Raw genomic sequence first — 22743 nt, 5'->3', positions numbered from 1 at the left:
CCCGGCAGCCGGAACATGTTAACGAAACGGTAGTACCCGCACTGGTGGAAAGCAGTGAGAAAGACATTCCCGGTAGGATGGACGACACTTCGGCCCCGTCATCCACGACGGGACAGTTACCGCTGGATACCGACGCTGCGCCGGCCTCCTCTGAAACTCAGCCGTGTGAGACGCAGGAGTAGGTGCAGATCAGTTTGCCTGAACCCCCCCCCCCCCCCTACCGGCCGAGACTGCAGCAACCACAAAAAATGGACGTCGAAGGAGAAGTGAAGGGAATAGCGGCAAAGAGGAAAAGTCGGACGTTTTGATAACCGTACCCACGTCAGAAAGTGGCAGCGAGACTGAACCTCAGTCTTCTTGCTCACTGCGCTGCGAGAACACCGCGAGGCGAGAACCTATTCGTGAACAGACCCAACATCTGAAGGCACTACTGAGCGCCGAGAGGGAACAGAGCGCTGTACCAGCTAAGAGGAAGAGCGAGCAGAGCAGCGAGCAGCTACCTGAGCGCTCTCGCAGCAACTCGCTGACGTCAGTCGCAGCCCCGAGTGATGGCCAGGCGGATGCAGGATCAGCCGCGTACTTCACCCCGACAGCAATGAGCCGGGGTGGCGGCAGGACGAGGAGAAGCAGCAATAGCGGCTCTCGCGCATGACTATCGCGCTGCGACCCTGTGCCACTCCCTGACACGTTATGGCTCTGACGTATCGCCTCATACTCCAGACGTTGCACAACGAGCCTGGTTTGAAGCTGTCGAGAAGGATAATCACTCAGAGCTCATCGCCATATGTGCCGTTAAGTGCGATAGCCAAACCTACAATATTACCACACATCAATAGGATCCAAATTGCGATGAAATTCCGTTTGCTAATTCATTTCTTGTATGGTACCAGCGTTGACATTGCCCTGCTACAGGAAGTAGTCACAGTTTTTGAAGTGCCCGGTTATGTACTTATTGATAACGTCAATATGCTGGATGCTGTTGGCACTGTCATACTTTTGCGTGACGGTACACCCTTTACGGACGTGCAACGGCTTCCTAGTGGTCGCGGCATTTCTCTTCGAGTGAATGGTGTGCAGATTGTTAACGTGTACGCCCCCTCAGGTAGCAGTCATAAGAGAGAACGTTCAACTTTTTATAAAAGCGAGGTTACCATGCTCCTTATCGCATATCGTGCACATCTCATTCTTGACAGTGACTTCAATTGTGTGCTGAACGACAGAGACCAAACTCCTAATACGAACAGATGTGTAGAACTTAAACATTTAATTCATGGCATGCGTCTTCACGACACGTGGGAAAAACTGCACGGTGAACAGGTAGCGAACACCCTCGTAACCAGTCATTCTGCCAGTCGGCTGGATAGGATCTATGTGTCCGATGCACTCCAGCGTCACACTGTGAACTGTGACATAGCTCCTGTCGACATCTGTGACCATTGCGTATATCACACATTTTCAACTCTCCCCGTTGACTTATATCAACGCCTGTAGGCAGCTAAGGGTACTCATTTCATTGTAATTTCATTCTAACGAACTGCATGGTCACCGATGGTATCTGCGGAACAGATACCCTCTTTATACGAGGTGTGGCTAGAAAAAAACCGGACTAGTACTGGTGAAACAATAAAACGAATGCAATAAGGCTGAAAGTCGCGTGGCCTGTCACGTGACTCTCGCTCCGCCTACTGCTCGAGTTTCATCTGCCTCCTGCACTCAGTCTGCCCGTGGCGTCTGTTTTGAGTAGTTGACGTTTTGTCTGTGCGTCGGAAAATGTTGAGTGTACAGAAAGAACAGCGTGTTAACATCAAATTTTGTTTCACACTAGGAAAATCTGCAAGTGAAACGTTTGTAATGTTACAACAAGTGTACGGCGATGATTGTTTATCGCGAACACAAATGTTTGAGTGGTTTAAACGATTTAAGGATGGCCGCGAAGACACCAGTGATGACACTCGCACTGGCAGACCATTGTCAGCAAAAACTGATGCAAACATTGAAAAAATCGGTAAACTTGTTCGACAAGATCGCCGTTTAACAATCAGAGCAGTGTCTGAGTTAACAGGAGTTGACAAGGAAAGTGTTAGGCAGATTCTTCATGAAAGTTTCAACATGAACAAAGTGTGTTCAGAAATGGTTCCAAAGTGTCTCACAATTGAACAGAAGGAACGCCGAAGAATGATTTGTTCTGACATCCTGGAAAACATTGAAAGTGATCCCACCTTCTTACAAAATGTTATTACTTGCGATGAATCGTGGTTTTTTACTTACGATCCCGAAACTAAACGCCAATCGATGCATTGGAAAACTCCTGGTTCTCCACGACAAAAAAAAGCACGAATGTCAAAATCGATATTCAAGGCAATGATGATTGTTTTTTTTTTGACATCAAAGGGATTGTGCACATTGATTGGGTACCAGAGGGACAAACAGTGAATCAGCATTACTACATTAGCGTCCTGGCTACCCTACGTGAGCGAGTACGGAGAAAACGGAACGATTTGTGGAGAAAAAAGTCATGGATCCTTCACCAAGACAATGGCCCAGCTCACAGTGCGTTGTCAGTGAAGACGTTTTTGGCAAAACACAACATTCCCATCTTAGATCATCCACCCTACTCACCTGATTTGGCCCCCTGTGACTTTTTTCTTTTCCCTAAAGTCAAGTCAGCTTTGAAAGGAACTAGATTTGAGACTGTTGAAGCAGTAAAAGAAAAAGCGACGGAAGTAATGTATGGACTTACCGAAAATGATCTGCAGCATTGCTATGAACAGTGGAAAATTCGTATGGAGCGGTGTAGAGACCGAGGAGGAGAGTACATTGAAGGAGATAACATGAAATTGTAAATAATTGTAAATAAATGTTTTTCCAGCATCAGTCCGGTTTTTTTCTAGCCGCACCTCGTATAATGTGTTTATGGATTTTGTCTCATCCTCCTCTGAAGTTGTAATACTCGGCGCTTAGTGACCCACCTGAAGCCCGTAAGAAATGTATGAATAATATATGCTAACTGTGGCATCATAAGACTTAGCAGTGTCTCCATTTACTGACACTGTGATGACAGGAATTTAGAAAATCATGTGTCAGTTGTGAGAAGCTTAAAATGCTATGGGAAAAATAAAATTGCTGACAGTTGCTAAAGATGTTCACGAATTCCACTTCATGTCATAAGAAAATGTGTGCTGGAACCATGGAGGACTCGGGGTGTTATCCCTCTAACAAACAAGTTCTAGATTCTATGTTGCACTGAAACAGCAACTGAGTCAGTGGGACTCATTCACCTGTTTTGGGAAAACCTGTTTTGTCCTGTGTCAGAAGGAGGCAAACACAAGAGTAGGGGTCTATTAATCGCCAGCAGTTCAAACTTACGGTGAATAATGATCCCCCGTAGGGAAATGGCAGCAAGGGATGGGAAGGAACACCAGGTATACTCAGTGTGTGTGCCTGGAGACATCATTCGGCACGTTGAAGAGGCTTTTCGGACAGCCTTTGAGGGAACAGGGTGCAACCAACTACAGATTGTGCCGCACGTTGTAACAAACGATATCTGTCGTCTGGGCTGCGACGTTATACATGGATCACTCCAGCGACAGGCAGAGAAGGTTAAGAAAACCAATCTTGTTCATGGAGTTCAACGAAGCTCGCAGTGTTCAGCGATCTGCAGAACTGATCGTGGCTCCCTGGTTCTGAGTCGAGTGGAACACTTGAACCAAAGATTGAGGCTGTGACTTCCTAAACTTGGGCCATAAGGCTGAGAGTTGCAGGGTGCCCATAAGTAAGTCGGGTGTGCACTACACATCAGAAGCAGCTACCCAAGTAGGTGACTGTGTGTGGGGTGTTGCTTAGATTAGTTGACTCTCCATCCAGTCCAAATAATAATAGTTTTGGGAAACCCACAAGTATCAGTGCAAGATCCAAAGAACTGCCTCCCAAAGATGAGAACACCAAAATCCTAGTGGTTATCTGCTGAAGCATTGATAACAAAGTGCCAGAGACGGAAGCGCTCCTAAAACGCACTGAATCCCACATAATATCAGGCACAGAAAGCTGGTTTAAACATGAGGATGACAGTATTGCGAATTTTGGGGAAAATTTAAGTGTATATCGGAAGTATAGGGAAATAGGAAATGAAGGTGGTGAATTTGTCGCAATAGACAAGAGAAACAAATCCACCGAGATACAAATTGAAGCTGCATGTGAAATTTTTTGGGCAAGACTTAGTATCAAGTGTGGGCATAAAATTATATTATAGTAGGGTCCTTCTATTGACCACCAGAGTTTACTCTTGATGTAACCGAAAATTTTAGAGAAAACCTCTTTTCCTTATAGATACGTTCCCTAACCATAACGTAGCCATTAGAGGAGACTTTAATCGTCCAACAATCAATCAGAATAATTATACCTTTGTTAGTGGTGGGTGTGACAAGACATCTTGCAAAACGTTGCTAAATACCTTCTCTGAAAACTACCTAGAGCAGATCAGGACCCCACTCATGAAGGAAATATATTAGAACTAATGGCAAAAAACAGATTTGAACTCTTTGAGGAAGTCCACATTGAAACTGGCATCAGTGACAATGTGGCAGTTACAGCATTAATGAATACCATCGCAAAGGGCAGCTGAAACAAGCAGAAACATTTATATGTGTAGCAAACTAGAGAGAAAAACAATAGTGTCATATCACAATGAGGAACTTGAAACTTTTAGCTCAAGACAGGAGCATGTAGAGCAGCTATGGCTCAAGTTTAAAAGAATAATTGACCCTGCACTGGATATATATGTACCCAGTAGAATATTCATAATGAAAGAGATCCTCCATGGTATGCAGTTATTTTACTGAAACTTCTAAAGAGGGAGGAGAAGGAGATTAGCGGTTAACGTCCCGTCGACAACGAGGTCATTAGAGACGGTGCACAAACTCGGGTTAGGGAGGAATGGAGAAGGAAATCGGCCGTGCCCTTTGAAAGGACCCATCCCGGCATTTGTCCGCAGCTCGTGGTCATGCGGTAGCGTTCTCGCTTCCCGCGCCCGGGTTCCCGGGTTCGATTCCCGGCGGGGTCAGGGATTTTCTCTGCTTCGTGATGACTGGGTGTTATGTGATGTCCTTAGGTTAGTTAGGTTTAAGTAGTTCTAAGTTCTAGGGGACTGATGACCATAGATGTTAAGTCCCATAGTGCTCAGAGCCATCCCGGCATTTACCTTAATAGGGAAATCACGGAAAACCTAAATCTGGATGGCCAGACGCGGGTTTGAACCGTCGTCTTCCCGAAAGCGATTCCGGTGTGCTACCACTGAGACACCTCACTCGGTAACTTCTAAAGAATCGGAGATTATTGCATAATAGGTATAAAACAAAGCATAGGGCTATAGATAGAGACGCTGAATAAAATGCGTCTGAGAGTCAAGAGAGTAGTGCGTTAGGCTTTCAGTGAATACCGAAGCTGAATATTGTGAAACCCAAATAAATTCTGATAGTGTGTAAAGGCTGTTAGTGGCACCAAAGTTAATGTCCAGTCACTCACGGACGAGACAGCAACTGAAATTGACAGTAACAAAGCAAAAGTGGAAATGCTTACCTCTGTTTTGAAATGTACCTTTACAGAGGGAAACTCAAGGTTATTGCACCAATTCTCGCACCACTGAAAAGTTGAGTGAAAAATATATTACTGTCAGTTGTGTTGAAAAACAACTGGTTAAAAGTAAGCAAAGGCCTACGGCCCTATTGAATCCCTATCAGATTGTATACTGAATTCGCGGCTGAGTTAGGCCGTCTGTTAACTAAAGTCTATCGAAGATCCCTCTAATAAAGAACTGCGCCCAGTAGCTGTAAGTAACCACATGTCACACCTGCCTACAGGAAAGGGAAGCAGAAGCGATTCACTAAACTACCGTCCAGTGCCCTTGACATCGATTTGTTGTATAGTATTCTGAGCTTAAGCATAATGAGATATCTCGAACAGAACGACCTCCTCCATGTCAACCAACAAGCACGGATTTCGAAAACATGTATCATGTGAAACCCAACTCTTACTTTTGTCACATGATAGTCTGAAAGCCATGGATCAAGACACTCAAGTGGATGACATCGGAAGTTCACTGAGGCTTTTTGCGGACGATGCTGTGGTATATCGAGAGGTTGTAACAATGGAAAATTGTACTGAAATGCAGGAGGATATGCAGCGAATTGACGCATGGTGCAGGGAATGGCAATTGAATCTCAATGTAGACAAGTGTAATGTGCTGCGAATACATAGAAAGACAGATCCCTTATCATTTAGCTACAATATAGCAGGTCAGCAACTGGAAGCAGTGAATTCCATAAATTATCTGGGAGTACGCATTAGGAGTGATTTAAAATGGAATGATCATATAAAGTTGATCGTCGGTAAAGCAGATGCCAGACTGAGATTCATTGGAAGAATCCCAAGGAAATGCAATCCGAAAACGAAGGAAGTAGGTTACAGTACGCTTGTTCGCCCACTGCTTGAATACTGCTCAGAAGTGTGGGATCCGTACCAGATAGATAGAAGAGATAGAGAAGATCCAACGGAGAGCAGCGCGCTACGTTACAGGATCATTGAGTAATCGCGAAAGCGTTACGGAGATGATAGATATACTCCAGTGGAAGACTCTGCAGGAGAGACGCTCAGTAGCTCGGTACGGGCTTTTGTTGAAGTTTCGAGAACACACCTTCACCGAGGAGTCAAGCAGTATATTGCTCCCTCCTGCGTATATCTCGCGAAGAGACCATGAGGATAAAATCAGAGAGATTAGAGCCCACACAGAAGCATACCGACAATCCTTCTTTCCACGAACAATACGAGACTGGAATAGAAGGGAGAACCGATAGAGGTACTCAAGGTACCCTACGCCACACACCGTCAGGTGGCTTGCGAAGTATGGATGTAGATGTAGATGTAGATGCAGTATTTTTAGATTTCCAAAAAGAATTGGATTCAGTACCACACCACGCTTGTTATCAAAAGTACGACCATATGGCGTATCAGACGGAATATCTGACTGGAGTGAGAATTTCTTGGTACGGAGGACGCAGCATGTTCTCTTGGATGGAGAGTCATTGACAGATGCAGAAGTAACTTTAGATATACCCTAGAGAAGTATATTGGCTCCCTTGCTGTTCACGTTGTATACTAATGATCTTGCGGACAATATTAATATTAATCTCACTCTTTTCGCTGACGATGCAGTTTTATACAACGAAGTATAGTCTGAACGAAGCAGTAGAAATATTCAGTCAAACTTTGTTAATATTTCAAGATGGTGTAATGACTGGCAACTTGCTTTAAATGTTCAAAATGTAAAATTATTCGCTTCAAAAAACGAAAAAACTTTAGTCCTATGAATATAATACTAGTGGGTCACAGGTGAAATCTGTAAACTCATACAAATACTCTGGTACTGTCGAACTTACTCTCTGCTATGCACATCACAGCGATTCGCACAATGATATCTCCTCCCAGGGTAATGTAAGGCATAATGTAGACGAGCTGCGTCCGGATTACCGGCTGTTTGGCGGTACATGTAGTTTATATCAGTGATTTGAGACACTGAATACATCATATTGATTTGTTGCAATGGAAACTACCCTAAAACAGAGGAAACGATAATCTCACAAAATAAAACAAATGCCATGAGCAGGTGTAAACACGGAAGTTGGTAGAAATGTACATTTGAGGTAAATTAAAAAATCAAGAGTCACTACAAGCGATTCCCTTCATATCTCACTAACGAAGGATTTTCATATACACTTTTTGTAATCTTGTGATTCCAATAACATATCCCTAATGTTCCTGATGTCTGCTTTTATAAATCCCATATTAATCTAGTAATGATAAGTTATAACTAGGTGTTTTTATATTTGATTTGCTGGCAATGAAATGAGCGCTAGCAGTGGATATACTTTTTACATTCACGGTACTACGTTCTACTTTGTAATTTCACCACTTGTTTCCACAAGTTGTACCATGTTCAGCACTTCAAATTCTGCATATAAATCCATGTGATGTTCCTTATTGGTTTTTATAAGATAACGACGTATTTTTTGCCATATAATGATTGACCAGTGATCTCAATGTGGACGGTTGTTGCTGATTTGAAGTCACTGTTTATTTGATTAACGTTTATGTGTGAGAATCACCCAGTATTTGACACAAATAGTAAGCATGACATGCACCACAATCAACTTTATGTATATGACTTATTGTGTGTATACGCATATCTGATCAAAGGTATCCGGACACTCTATGTAATGTGGAACCGACAGATGTCACGGGAGTATAAAAGAAGGCAGGAAGTACTGCGTTGTCAGTAGAGAAGCAGTAATAGCAAAATGAGGAGAGCTCAGTGACTGCGAACGTAGACTAGTCATTATCTGTCACTTGAGTAACAGATCCATCAGGGACATTTCAAACTAACTAAGGTTGCCCTAGTCGACTGTTGGTGATGCGATTGTGTTTTTGTTATTGAAAACCACGGGAAGCAGGTACGTACAGTTGCCTGTGTCATGGAGGCAAAACGAAACCTATATTCACAACCCGGTCCAGTAGAGCGTTCTGTGTCTCCAGTTGTGAAAGGGATGTGTCTACTGTTCAGTCTGTTGGACGGATAGAATGTTCGGACTTCAATCGGGAATCGAATTTTTCTGTATAACTCTGCCATCTCTTTCCTAAATTGTTTCCTGTCTGCCCTGGTCTTCCCATCTCACTTCTGTGTTTCTTTCCTGTCTGCTTCGGCCTTCCTACCTCTCTCCTGCGCTATTTTCCTGCCTGCTTCTGCTTGTTCTAGACTCTGTTTGACCCAGAATGGAAAGTCTTCAACGATTTCGAAATTCGATCAGCTCTGCTCCACTATAGACTCCATTTCGCGAGCAACGCTAGTTTCAGTGTACTCGATAGCTGGTGTGGTTTTCTGGATTTCAGGCAACACAATTGCTGCTAATGCGTCCCCTAAAAAATTTCCGACGGGACTATCATTGATTCTATTGATTCCTCCCGACTAAAAACTTTCTTTGGCTCCCTAGGTCATTCTCGATCAGCCCAATCCACGTTTTTAAAATGGAATATATAGACCTACCATACGGCAAACTACCGCTGCCATAAATTTAACAACATGAAATGTCCTAAGCACAAAAAAATCTTCGTATGTGGGAAAAAATTTCTGCATGCAATGTAAATTTATCGTAGTTAAATCCCCCAAAACACAGACACCCAGCAAAAGAAACAACTTACGAATAACATACAATTCGCATGCAACAAACTAGCGTATGCTGCAGCTACAGATTAATTTAATTTGTTTTATTTTTTATCTGATCTGTCCAGGGTCATCAGGCCCTCTCTTACATCAGACGAGGGTTTCACACATACCAGTACCTTTTTTACATCATAGTTGCTTAAGAAATAATTTTAATACGACAAATAACATTAAAACAATCAGAGTCTGTACTAACAATGTGAGTAAATAACACTGATTATGAACTAATATAGTTAATACTGGCAGTACTCCTGTTATTGATGTTTCCGCTAATAATAATAATAATAATAATAATAATAATAATAATAATATATATGACGGTAGTATCTGTTCCCGAAAGAACGGTTACCGTGGATGACCATGCAGCTTTTCTAGAAATGAAATGATAATTAAATGGACACACTAGCTGCAAACAGGCGTTGATGTTTGCAGCTAGGGTGTCCATTTAATTATCATTTCAATAATAATAATAATAATGACAGTAATTGCCTATTGTGACAACCCATGGGAAAATCGTACAAGTACCACATTTTAAGTACCTGGGAGAAATCATCCAGCCATCAGGGATCAACCTAAAGGCCAATGAGGAAAGAATAAAAAAACTACAGAAAGCATATAACCTCACGTGGAACTATTGTAACAAAAACTCCATATCCAATAACGCAAAATTGAGGCACTACAACACTGTCGTACTTCCGGAGGCACTGTATGCATCTGAAACAACACAAATAGGTGGGCAAACTAAAATCAAAGAAATAGAGAAACAAGAAAGGAAAATTCTCAGGAAAATTTTTGGCCCGATACAAGAGCAAGGAATCTGGAAGAAGAGATCTACATCAGAATTATATAAATACACGGACAAGATTACGGATACAATAAGGAAAAGAAGAATGCAGTTCTACGGACATATCCACAGGATGAATGAAAACAGAATTTCAAAGCGAATTCTTAAAGTCGTCAGCTCAGGCAGGGGAAAAACAAAATGGATAAAAGAAGTTGAAGAGAACCTCAGACAAGCACACATAACAGTAAACGATGCAGAAAATAGAACTGAATTCAGGAACATCATCAAAAAACATAAATTTGACACCACAACACAGAAGAGACCAGGATGCAACTGGACAGCGGAGCGAAAGAAACAACACAGTGAACACATGAAGAAAATTAGAAAATTTGGGCTCAGAAAAAACATAAACAATCATTATAAAGGAATTCAAGTTCAAACGCTCTCTTAAATTGGAATAATCGAAATTAATAATAATAATAATGACAGTAATAACAATAATGATGGTAGCAGATATAAAAAGAATTTACAGAAAAGGGCCAAAGAAACTGGTACACCTGCCTAATATCGTGTAGGACCCAGTGGCAGATACAGAAAAACCTCAAGGAGGAGGCGCTAAAGATATCTTGAGCTACCTTTACTTTTACCGTAATAAAAAAATAATCAAGTCACATGCAAAGTTTAAGACAGTTTTTTGTAACTGATGATACACATATATAAGACAGTCCCAACTTATGATATAGAAAGTTACAATTGTGGTTCTGTTCCTTAAACGATGAGTGCTATGCGCCAATTCTTCCTTGCAAATTGGTTAATTACATCGTCAATAGGACAATCAATGTAAGGCTTTGTGTTCAACAGAGCTAAGCCATGAAGTCGATCCTCAAAGGATCTCTGTACAAGAAAACAGCAGAATATTCGCGACTTTTCTCGAACAAATACCGGACGGTATAATGTATCGCGATTACTAGGATGGCCGAGACTCTTCTCGTAGGTATGTGTTAGCTATCTGTGTGCCAGACAGAAAGGTATAAAATACGGTCCTGCTACATAGGAGAGTACAACTACTCGATAACTCGATTCAGTCGAGTCGACTGACGAAAGAAACGAACGAATACGGTGCGGGCTGACTGACGGGGGCGGCGCGGGTGGCAATGAGGGTGGCGAGGGGGGGGGGGGATGGCGGACGCCTCCAATATGTATCCCCCACTGGTAGGGACCTCCGCGAGCACGCAGAAGTGCCACAACACGACGTGGCACGCACTAGACTAATGTCTGATGCACTGCTGGAGGGAATTGACAGCATGAATCCTGCAGGGCTGTCCATAAATCCATAAGAGTACGAGGGGGTGGAGATCTCTTCTGAACACCACGTTGCAAGGCATTCCAGATATGAAACTTCCTGGCAGATTAAAAGCCGGCCGCTGTGGTCTAGCGGTTCTAGGCGCGCAGTCCGGAACCGCGCGACTGCTACGGTCGCAGTATCGAATCCTGCCTCGGGCATGGATGTGTGTGCTGTCCTTAGGTTAGTTAGGTTTAAGTAGTTCTAAGTTCTAGGGGACTGATGACCACAGTAGTTAAGTCCCATAGTGCTCAGAGCCATTTGAACCATTTTTTTTTTTTTTTTTTTTTTTTTTTTTGCAGATTAAAACTGTGTGCGGGACCGAGACGCGAACTCGGGACCTTTGCTTTTCGCGGGCAAGTGCTCTACCAACTGAGCTACCCAAGCACGACTCACGACCCGTCCTCACAGCTTTACTTCTGCCAGAATCTCGTCTCCTACCTTCCCGCAGGCTGTGGCTAAGCCATGTCTCCGCAATATCCTTTCTTTCAGGAGTGCTAGTTCTGCAGGGTTCGCAGGAGAGCTTCTGTAAAGTTTGGAAGGTAGGAGACGAAATACTGGCAGAAGTAAAGCTGTGAGGACGGGTCGTGAGTCGTGCTTGGATAGCTCAGTTGGTAGAGCACTTGCCAGTGAAAGGCAAAGGTCCCGAGTTCGAGTCTCGGTCCGGCACACAGTTTTAATCTGCCAGGAAGTTTCATATCAGCGCACACTCCGCTGCAGAGTGAAAATCTCATTCATTACAGATATGCTCAATAATGTTCAAGTCTGGTGATCTTGGTAGCCAGCGGAACAGTTTAAACTCCGAAGAGTGTTCCTAGAGCCACTCTGTAGTATTCTGGACATGTGCGGTGTCGCATTGTCCAGCTGAAAATGCCGTAGGAATGCACAGTGGACACGAATGGATGCAGGTGATCAGAAGGGTCCTTACGTATATGTCATCTATAACAGTCGTATCTAAACGCATCAGGGATCCCATATCACTCCAACTGCATACGCCCCACACAATTGCAGAGCCTCCACCAGCTTGAACAGCCCCCGATGACATGCAGGTTCCATGGATTCATGAGACTGTCTCCGTACTCGTACACGTCCATCTGCTCGATACAATTTGAAACGAGACTCGTCCGACAACCCAACATGTTCCAGTCATCAACAGCCCAATTTCGGTGTTGACGAGCTCAGACGAGGCGTAAAGCTTTATGTCGTGCAGTCATCAAGGATACACGAGTGGGCATTCAGTTCCGAAAGCTCATATCGACGTTGTTTCGTTGGATGGTTCGCATGCTGACACTTGTTGATGGCCCAGCATTGAAATCTGCAGCTATCTATGGAAGGGTTGCACTTCTGTCAGGTTGAACGATTCTCTGTAGTCGTCGTTGGTCCCGGCCTCAGCGATGTCGGAGATCTGATGTTTTACCGGATTCCTGATATTCACGGTACACTCGTGAAATGGTCGTACGGGAAAATCCCCACTCCATCGCTGCCTCGGAGATACCGTGTCCCATTGGAGATGCCGTGTCCCATCACTCGTGCGCCGGCTATAATACCACGCTCAAACGCACTTAAATCTTGATAACCTGCCATTGTAGCAGCAGTAACCGATCTAACAACTGCTCCAGACACTTGTTGTCTTATATAGGCGTTGCCGACCGCAGCACTGTATTCTGCCTATTTACATATCTCTGTATTAGAATACGCATGCCTATACCAGTTTGTGTGGCGTACCAAATACATGTTTTCTGATATAACGGTTTCTGGGGAAAGGAAATATAAGTAGCCTGCACCAGCTTAGACTACTTGGAAGTGAGGAAGATCTGGTAGGAAACACGGAAGTAAAACGGTAACTGGTACGTCAAGGGACAATGGTAACCATTATTATTGATTTAGTAGATATGTTATTAACTGTCTTATAGAGCTGGATAAGTTATTCAGCTCTCTAATATAATGTGGAAGGTTATTCCAGAGTCGTTTTCCTGCTACTGATAAGGCCTTCGAGGAAATGGCGGAGCGATGGAGTGGAACAGAACGAATTTTGTTTGGATGGGATTGGTGTTTCTGCTATGTTGTTCAGACAAGAGCGTTTAGGTCGAGGAGAGACATGAGAGACAATGTACGTCGATAAGAGAGTAGAGAAGACAAAGGATATGGATATCTCTACACTTGTCTGCACGCAGCCAGGATAGCTGTAAATATGATAGTGAAATATAATCAAAGAGTCGAACATCACAGATACAACGAACACAGGCATTCATGATCAGTTCCAAGTGCCGTGAATTTTCCTGAGAAAGACGTTGCAGTATAAAATCGCTGTAATCGATAACTTGATGTATAAGTTTATTAAAAAACTAAAAACCCGCCTCGATTTCGAAAAAAGCACTAGTGTTAAGTGTTAACCCAGGTTTCAGCATAGATAACTACACCTTCTTCAGAACAACAATAAAACCCACAAGTGCCTAAGAAGACCTTTGTCAATGATTAAAAGAACACCATAGCTATACATTTATAAACGTAAAAGAAAAGGAAAACACAAACAGTACATATGGGCCATGACCAGCCATAAACTGCAGCTACAAACGGTCGCTCACTTAAAGCCTGACCCGCTATCTATGCACAGGCGCAGGACAAGGGAAGTTACTTGAATACGCATGCGTATACTAATACGAGAAAGTTTATACATGGGTCGGGGCACACTAGGTGCAATCGAGGTTTTTTTAGTTTTTTAATATGTTAGCCAACGATTGCTGACGCGCTGCGATGTTGAAGGTTCTTGATGTATAAGTGTTTGTACAAGTTGCTTTTTCAGGTCAAGAGGGAAGAGTTTTTTATATTTTTGTAGGACATGGAGAGATGCTGAAGCCTTTTTGCACATTGCAGTTACGTTCTCTGCCCAATGTATACTTTCATCTATTATTACTCCTAGTTTCTGTGCTGAGGGAGAGAAGTTGATATTTGTCCGATTTATGATTAAAGACGATGGGGATTCCGGATATTTCGGGCTAATGCGCCTAGAATGACCAACCAGTACCGCTGGGGTTTTGGCTGGACTGAGCCCATTTTGATAGTGTACACAGGTCGATAATGCAATTCTCGATAGCTGTCTTCAGGTTTATTGGTTTTGCACTTAGGTACACTGGACGTTATAATCGTACATGTACTGTATATTTGCATCAGGACAAAACTGATGACACATCACTGACATACAATGAAAAGGGTATAGGATCTAATCCCGAACGCTGGGTGACATCTGACACTACCTGTCTCTATTGCAACTTTATGGTGCCGGATATGATGCATTGCTAGCGAGACGCCAGGAATAAGTGAAAGCATTGCACTGCACTTTCCCAAAAATTTAGGTTGCTTAAATTGGAAAGTAAAATGTCGACGTCGACGGTGTCAAAAGCTTAGCTGAAGTCTCTTGTGTATCCATGGCAAAGTTCAAGTCATCTGTTACTTTTATTATAGCATATGTTATGCTGAGATGTCGACGGAAATTAATGCGCAAGTAGATACAAAATGGGAGAAAAAAATTGTTGCTACAGCTTCTTGCACCTCTGGATGTGTCTTACTGTGCCATCGTAACTTCAAGACATCAGAAGGAATCAAAAGTAATATCGTGGCTAAGGCTTCACATGAAACTCGATGGTGTGTCTATTTAATTTCAAACAGTGGTTGGTAGTGCTAGATCACTGTACATATCGCAAACATCGTCGCAGTGGGAACAACAACTTTGGTATAAGATAGGCTATATTTGCGACTTGTGGGTCACCTAATCATGGAAAAGTTGTAGGACAGTGAGAGGTAACGGGCGAATTGTGGCGCCCTGAAAATATTAAGTTGGGAGTTGGCGTGGTCGCACGGGCCGCTCGATGGGCAAGGGGCTCGTCGGCGGCTGCGTGGTGCCGGACATTGGCCGGAGCAAGAGGGGTAGCCCCGACGGCGTCGCTGGGATTTCCATGTTGACGTGGTGTCGAGGACTGTGCTTTGTGTCGATGAAGGAGATGTGTATGCCGGGAGTGCCAAAGATGGCGGACTTTGTGAAACCATAATAGCGGACATTTCACAGCTCATGTAGAAATTAATAATAGCCAGAGGAATCTCGATACCTTAAAAAGAAACATGTACATTACCATTATTTGCACGACGATTCTGATGGTTTAATCAGATGTTAAATATCTTTATTATTTTAAAGTTTAGTATTTCACTGTAAATTATACACCCAGCAACGAATTTCCAAAATCTAAACGGTTCATCCGATTTTGTCGATCGACGTGTCTTTAGAAAGCTATTAGTGTAAACCTAAATTGGCACGAATTACAGGCATGTAACTTGAATAGTACATGAGTTACTGGAGGTCAAAGTGGCCAATTACTATTGATTGTGTCAGGTCATAAGTACTCCACAGTTACACGAAAAAACGATAGCAGCATGCTTATAAATATATTTATTCTTCTATGTCTTTGTTTATATCCGATACATACTATTCATGAAGAAATTGGTCAAATATTTACTGCGTTTTAGAAAGCACAGAGACATTAGGCTACTGGCCTACTTTTGTTCTATTCCTTTGATATATTTATTTATTTATTTATGCATTTATTTTACCTGGCAAGATTAGGGCCTTCAGGCCCTCTCTTACACCTAACCAGGCATACTCAGATTCAACAAATTTCAGTTTCTACAGAACATTAAGGACATATTACATGTTATACAGTATTAATGTTAAGAAAAAAATATAGATTATAAACGTAGTACAATGATAATTATAACAATCAAAAATTAATTATAACAATCAAGAATAATAATAATAGCAATAATAATAATAATAATAATGACTATGTATATGAAAGTAAACATATTTTTCTTTTATGAATGTCAGTCCTATTGCTAGTTGGGAATTTTCTCGTTATATTCTTGCAGCTTGTGAGTTATTCTCATCAAGCAGAGACCTAAGACGATAGAATGGGGTGAAAGAGATATAGAAGAGGTAGACAGGTTAGAGGAAGAGAAATAGAATGGTAAAATTCGAAGCTATGATGGAGAGGAGAAAGAAAGAGATGAGAGGGGCACAACAATGGTGGCTATACCGTCCCTAATATGTAAGTCTTGAGTTCCCTCTTGAATGTTGAGTGGTTCCGGATAAGACGCAGATCACAGGGGAGCGCGTTCCATAGTCGTATGGCTGAGATGGAGAATGACATGGAGAAAGATTTTGTGTTATGTAAAGGTACAGCCAAGATGCTAGACGTATCTGATCTGGTATTGCGGTTGTGGAATGATGATAGGTGTTTAATGTGAGAAGATAAGTATTGGGGGCACCAGTGGCTAAGAAATCGATGAAGTAAGCACATCGTGTGGAGATCGCGTGCCTTATGTGGGCGTATCCAACCTAGCTGGGAGTATGAAGGACTGATATGATCATACAACCGTATATTGCATACGTATCTAACGCAAGCGTTCATCACTAGCTCGAGGCGTCTCGAATTTTCACTATTTGTGCCGTGTTGAACTACATCACAGTAGTAAAGATTAGGCAAGACTAGTGTTTGGACTAATTTTTGTTTAACATGGGTTGGAAATATTTTTCTAAATTTCTGAATTGCATGTAGGGAGGAGAGCGATTTCCGGCAAGCTGAAACTGTTTGTTCTTCCCAGTTTAGGTGTTCATCCAAGATTATTCCAAGGTCTTTTACTGTTTTTTGGTATGGTAGTTGGGTACCATTGAGGTGTATTTCAGGGACTGTTTCGTGAAAGTACCGACTGATTAACTTTGGATGAGATATAAGTATGACCTGGGATTTCTTGGGGTTTAGTTTCAGACCTAGGTTCTGTGCCCATCGAGAAACAGAGCAAAGATCTGCGTTCATACTCGCTACTGCGTCAGCAATGTTCTTGGGGCTTGCACTTATGTACAGTTGGATGTCGTCGGCATATAGATGGTAGTTGCAGGAGTGAATCACTGAAGAAATATCATTAATGTACAGTGAGAAGAGTAATGGACCAAGGACGGAGCCTTGGGGAACTCCAGAGCGCACGTTTTTCCATGATGACTTTTCCGACCCACAAATGACTTGTTGACTTCTGTTTTTGAGGTAGCTGTCGAACCAGGGTATTGCGCTGTTTGAGAAATTCAGCTGCTTCATTTTAATTAGTAATATATCAAAGTCAACTGTATCAAAAGCCTTGCTAAAGTCAAGCAGTGTTAGGATGGTAGCTTCACGTCTGTCCATAGCATGTTTAATGTCATCAGTTACTTTGATTAATGCAGTTGCTGTACTATGGTGCTTTCGAAAGCCTGACTGATATTTGTCATGGATGTTATGAGTTTTGAGGTAATCCGTCAGCTGTTCATTGACGATGTATTCTAGGGCTTTAGATATTGCAGGTAGTATGCTGATCGGCCTGTAGTCACCTGGCGACTTAGGGTTGTCAGTCTTGGGTATAGGTTGAATTAAACTTTGCTTCCACTCAGTAGGATATGTACTACTGACAAGAGACAGGTTGAAGATATCTGTGATAACTGGAGTAATAGTGTCTACGACGTTCTTAATCATGCCAATGCTCACTCCATCATTTCCTACTGCCTCGGAAGAGATTCTCGTAATTGCCTTGTGTACTGTGCCGGTAGTGACATGTTTTAGGAAAAACTTGTCTCTCGAGAGATTGATATCTTGGGGCTGGTAATTTGTCGCTGCGTGGCAGTTTACAGCTGTTGAGAAGAAATCGTTTAATTCTTCTGCAGACGCTTGATAAACAGTGTCAGATCTTCGCTTCCCTATACCGAAACTGCGCAGCTTTTTCCACAGTGCAGCAGGTTTTGATATGCCGCATACGACAGAGCGGGCATGTCTGATTTTGGCATTCCTCACGCTCTGCTTGGTTCTATTTCGGAGTTTCCTATAAGCTTCGTACGCCTCGGGAGTTGGGTTACGCTTGAAGGCCCTATGTGCAGCATCACGTTTATTCATTAACTGGCGTAATGCAGTGGTGAGCCACGGAGCGGGAGCTCTCTTTACCTTGACAGTGCGTTGAGGAGCATGTTTATCATACAGTGCAATGATTTTGCGACATAATTCCCGAATTTTTCCGTCTAAAGTCGGTTCATTGCTTATATCATACCAAGGGATGTCTGAGCAATCCTTTTGAAGAGCGTCATGGTTAACATTTTTTAGGTTTCTGTAGGTTACCAGGTGAGATTTTTCTTTGGTAGTATGCACTGAGTAATTTAAGAATATCACGTCATGAGCAGAGAGTCCTGGAGCGGATGTCTGATTGGCGCGAATTATTTTATCTGGTCGCTTTGTTGCCATTATATCTATGAGTGTATGGCTGTGTGGCGTGTGATGAGTTGGGTCCAGCGGTGTTAAACTCATATCATTGGAGTGGAACAGTCTCCTTAGTTTTTCTGCAGAGGGAGATTTTAACTGTAAGTCGATGTTTGTGTCGCCCATAATGATTATGTGTTCATACAGTGTCACGAGCGAGGACAGGGCAGACTGAAAGGAGGACATAGCACCGACGTTTGGAGGTTTATAGATTACTCCAATTAGCAGTTTCTGATTTGATGTATTTATTTCGAAAAACAAGAACTCTGCTTCTCCTTCGCACTTTGCATCCGATGTGCATAGTATAGTAGGTCTCAGATCAGAGCGAACATAGGCACCCACACCACCCCCGCGTCGTGTTTCACGATCTGCCCTTAGGAGAGTGTAACCAGTGATTCGGATAGCGTCGGAAGAAATGTTTGGTTTCAACCAAGTGTTTATTTGACTTGTTTATGTACACTCCTGGAAATGGAAAAAAGAACACATTGACACCGGTGTGTCAGACCCACCATACTTGCTCCGGACACTGTGAGAGGGCTGTACAAGCAATGATCACACGCACGGCACAGCGGACACACCAGGAACCGCGGTGTTGGCCGTCGAATGGCGCTAGCTGCGCAGCATTTGTGCACCGCCGCCGTCAGTGTCAGCCAGTTTGCCGTGGCATACGGAGCTCCATCGCAGTCTTTAACACTGGTAGCATGCCGCGACAGCGTGGACGTGAACCGTATGTGCAGTTGACGGACTTTGAGCGAGGGCGTATAGTGGGCATGCGGGAGGCCGGGTGGACGTACCGCCGAATTGCTCAACACGTGGGGCGTGAGGTCTCCACAGTACATCGATGTTGTCGCCAGTGGTCGGCGGAAGGTGCACGTGCCCGTCGACCTGGGACCGGACCGCAGCGACGCACGGATGCACGCCAAGACCGTAGGATCCTACGCAGTGCCGTAGGGGACCGCACCGCCACTTCCCAGCAAATTAGGGACACTGTTGCTCCTGGGGTATCGGCGAGGACCATTCGCAACCGTCTCCATGAAGCTGGGCTACGGTCCCGCACACCATTAGGCCGTCTCCCGCTCACGCCCTAACATCGTGGAGCCCGCCTCCAGTGGTGTCGCGACAGGCGTGAATGGAGGGACGAATGGAGACGTGTCGTCTTCAGCGATGAGAGTCGCTTCTGCCTTGGTGCCAATGATGGTCGTATGCGTGTTTGGCGCCGTGCAGGTGAGCGCCACAATCAGGACTGCATACGACCGAGGCACACAGGGCCAACACCCGGCATCATGGTGTGGGGAGCGATCTCCTACATTGGCCGTACACCACTGGTGATCGTCGAGGGGACACTGAATAGTGCACGGTACATCCAAACCGTCATCGAACCCATCGTTCTACCATTCCTAGACCGGCAAGGGAACTTGCTATTCCAACAGGACAATGCACGTCCGCATGTATCCCGTGCCACCCAACGTGCTCTAGAAGGTGTAAGTCAACTACCCTGGCCAGCAAGATCTCCGGATCTGTCCCCCATTGAGCATGTTTGGGACTGGATGAAGCGTCGTCTCACGCGGTCTGCACGTCCAGCACGAACGCTGGTCCAACTGAGGCGCCAGGTGGAAATGGCATGGCAAGCCGTTCCACAGGACTACATCCAGCATCTCTACGATCGTCTCCATGGGAGAATAGCAGCCTGCATTGCTGCGAAAGGTGGATGTACACTGTACTAGAGCCGACATTGTGCATGCTCTGTTGCCTGTGTCTATGTGCCTGTGGTTCTGTCAGTGTGATCATGTGATGTATCTGACCCCAGGAATGTGTCAATAAAGTTTCCCCTTCCTGGGACAATGAATTCACGGTGTTATTATTTCAATTTCCAGGAGTGTATTTAATAATGTGTGTTAGAGCGTGTTTATGGTCCAGCCATAGGAATATTTATTTAATTTCAATTTATTTAAATGCAAATCCAGTATTTGGAATGTGTTTCAGTGCATTTGTGTGTGTGCGTTGGCTTGGAGAATTGGCGGGAGCGCTCTCGCCTGTCACAGCACTCGTTAATGGGGACACTGTATGGAAGTGGGGGAGGAGCATCGGGTGGCACAGGACACGGGGGAGAGCTGCACGGGAAGCAGCGACGGACGGTCGCAGGAAATACTTGGAGTGTGGAGCAGTTTGCGCGTGGTCGAGGGAGATAGAAATATTTCGTAGTGCCGACTTGTGCACTTGTGAGATTTCCGTGGCTTCTCCAGTGAGGACGTAGTATGCGTTTAGAAGTGAATATCTCGCGAGCTATGTTGTTGTTCATAACTAATTACGTGAAGTAGGAATCTATTGTTTCCCTGTTTTTCAAATTATATTTTATTTAATTGTTGGACCATTGACACCAATAAGTGTTTTGCAGTAATGAACGGCATTCTTAAAGGTACTTGTGCTATCGCACTCATCATTTAAAGTCGATAAAATAGTACCTTCAGATTTTATTTAATTGCAATCTTTCATTTGTAAATTTCTATGTTAGATTCAAAAATCGCAACTGCCAAGTGATAGGAACCTTCGACCATGCGAATCATGTGTATATTAATATCGTATACTGTACACTCAGCAGTGTAGTTGATGGCCACCTCACTAATTATTTTTGAAAGCCCGCAACAGTTAATGGATCTTGAAATCCAAATAAAGTCTTAGTGTAATAGATTTCTATTTGTTCTCTGTGATGCACACAATTCACATAGAATTGACAGACAGGAAAGTTCTCTAAAATCTCATTAGAAATTAGACAAACCGACGCTAACACTGTGTGGCATACAAAATTATATGGAAGACTTTATGGACATTTTCCTTATCTGAGCAGCTCACGAATTCAGAGTTAACGAGACAAAAGATACAAAAAAATTTATGATCAAACAGGCTACTCAAGTTGCGTGGCAGAACAAGTGAGTTGCGAACTGCTCAGAAAATGGATCGCGCTGCCGCAATTGTGACATATTTCCTCAAAAAAAAAAAAAAAAAAAGTTCAAATGGCTCTGAGCACTATGGGACTTAACTTCTGAGGTCATCAGTTCCCTAGAACTTAGAACTACTTAAACCTAACTAACCTAAGGACATCACACACATCCATGCCCGAGGCAGGATTCGAACCTGCGACCGTAGCGGTTGCGCGGTTCCAGACTCTAGCGCCTAGAACCGCTCGGCCACTCCGGCCGGCCTCATATTTCCTCAACACCAGCAAGGATGCACCAAATAGAACGGTAGATGGCTGCTGTAAGATGAATAGACCAGAAACTTCCTTCTCCATCCTCCTCTCCTAACATTCAAAACAACACCACATCGAGGGAACGAGTCAGTGCTGTTACCAATGTTAGAACCAAAATATCGCTTAGTTCACCAAAAAGAATGGGAATGCAGCAGAACCTTCCCATTTGTTGGCAGACATGTTAAGAAACCAGGGGTGTACTGTACTGGAGCAGTGCCCCATCGATTTGTTAATCTCTTCATGCTAGCTTTGGTGGCGAGGGTGACTCATTCGATTGGATACAACAAAAATTTGGAGCAAAACCGACTGATTTTCTCACGCTACTTGGGCGCTGTCACGGCATCCTGTCCTTTGGTGTCTGCACAGAAAAGTCAAAACTGTCATGCTCAATTACTTTCTGTGGATATCAAAGGTGGCACAGCAGTCCCTGCCCTCTGCAAGGACAGGCATCAGTTCAAGCCAACAGAAACAGGGTGCAGGCTGAGTGAGTTCCCGCTTCTCCAAAACTGCTCAACTCCCTAGGGATGCTTTTCCTTACGAATGAAACTCACTGAACGCCTTCTGCTGACGAACGGGAACTAGAGACCACACTGGGAGTGCAACTTCAGAGGGAGAAAAATGTAAACTTTTTCTCTCAAGAAAACATGCACAGTACTCTCAATAAAATAACAGTGAAACAGTGGTAAAAAATGAAACAACATCGCATAGTGATGTGTGAGAGTCATGTCGCAGCTGTTGTGTTTCTTTTTCACGATAAAGTGGTTTTTTTTTTTTGCTTCG

The sequence above is a fragment of the Schistocerca nitens genome, chromosome 3 (genome assembly GCF_023898315.1).
Source record: "Schistocerca nitens isolate TAMUIC-IGC-003100 chromosome 3, iqSchNite1.1, whole genome shotgun sequence".
Lineage (NCBI taxonomy): Eukaryota > Metazoa > Arthropoda > Insecta > Orthoptera > Acrididae > Schistocerca > Schistocerca nitens.
Note: the sequence above shows the minus strand (reverse complement) of the source record.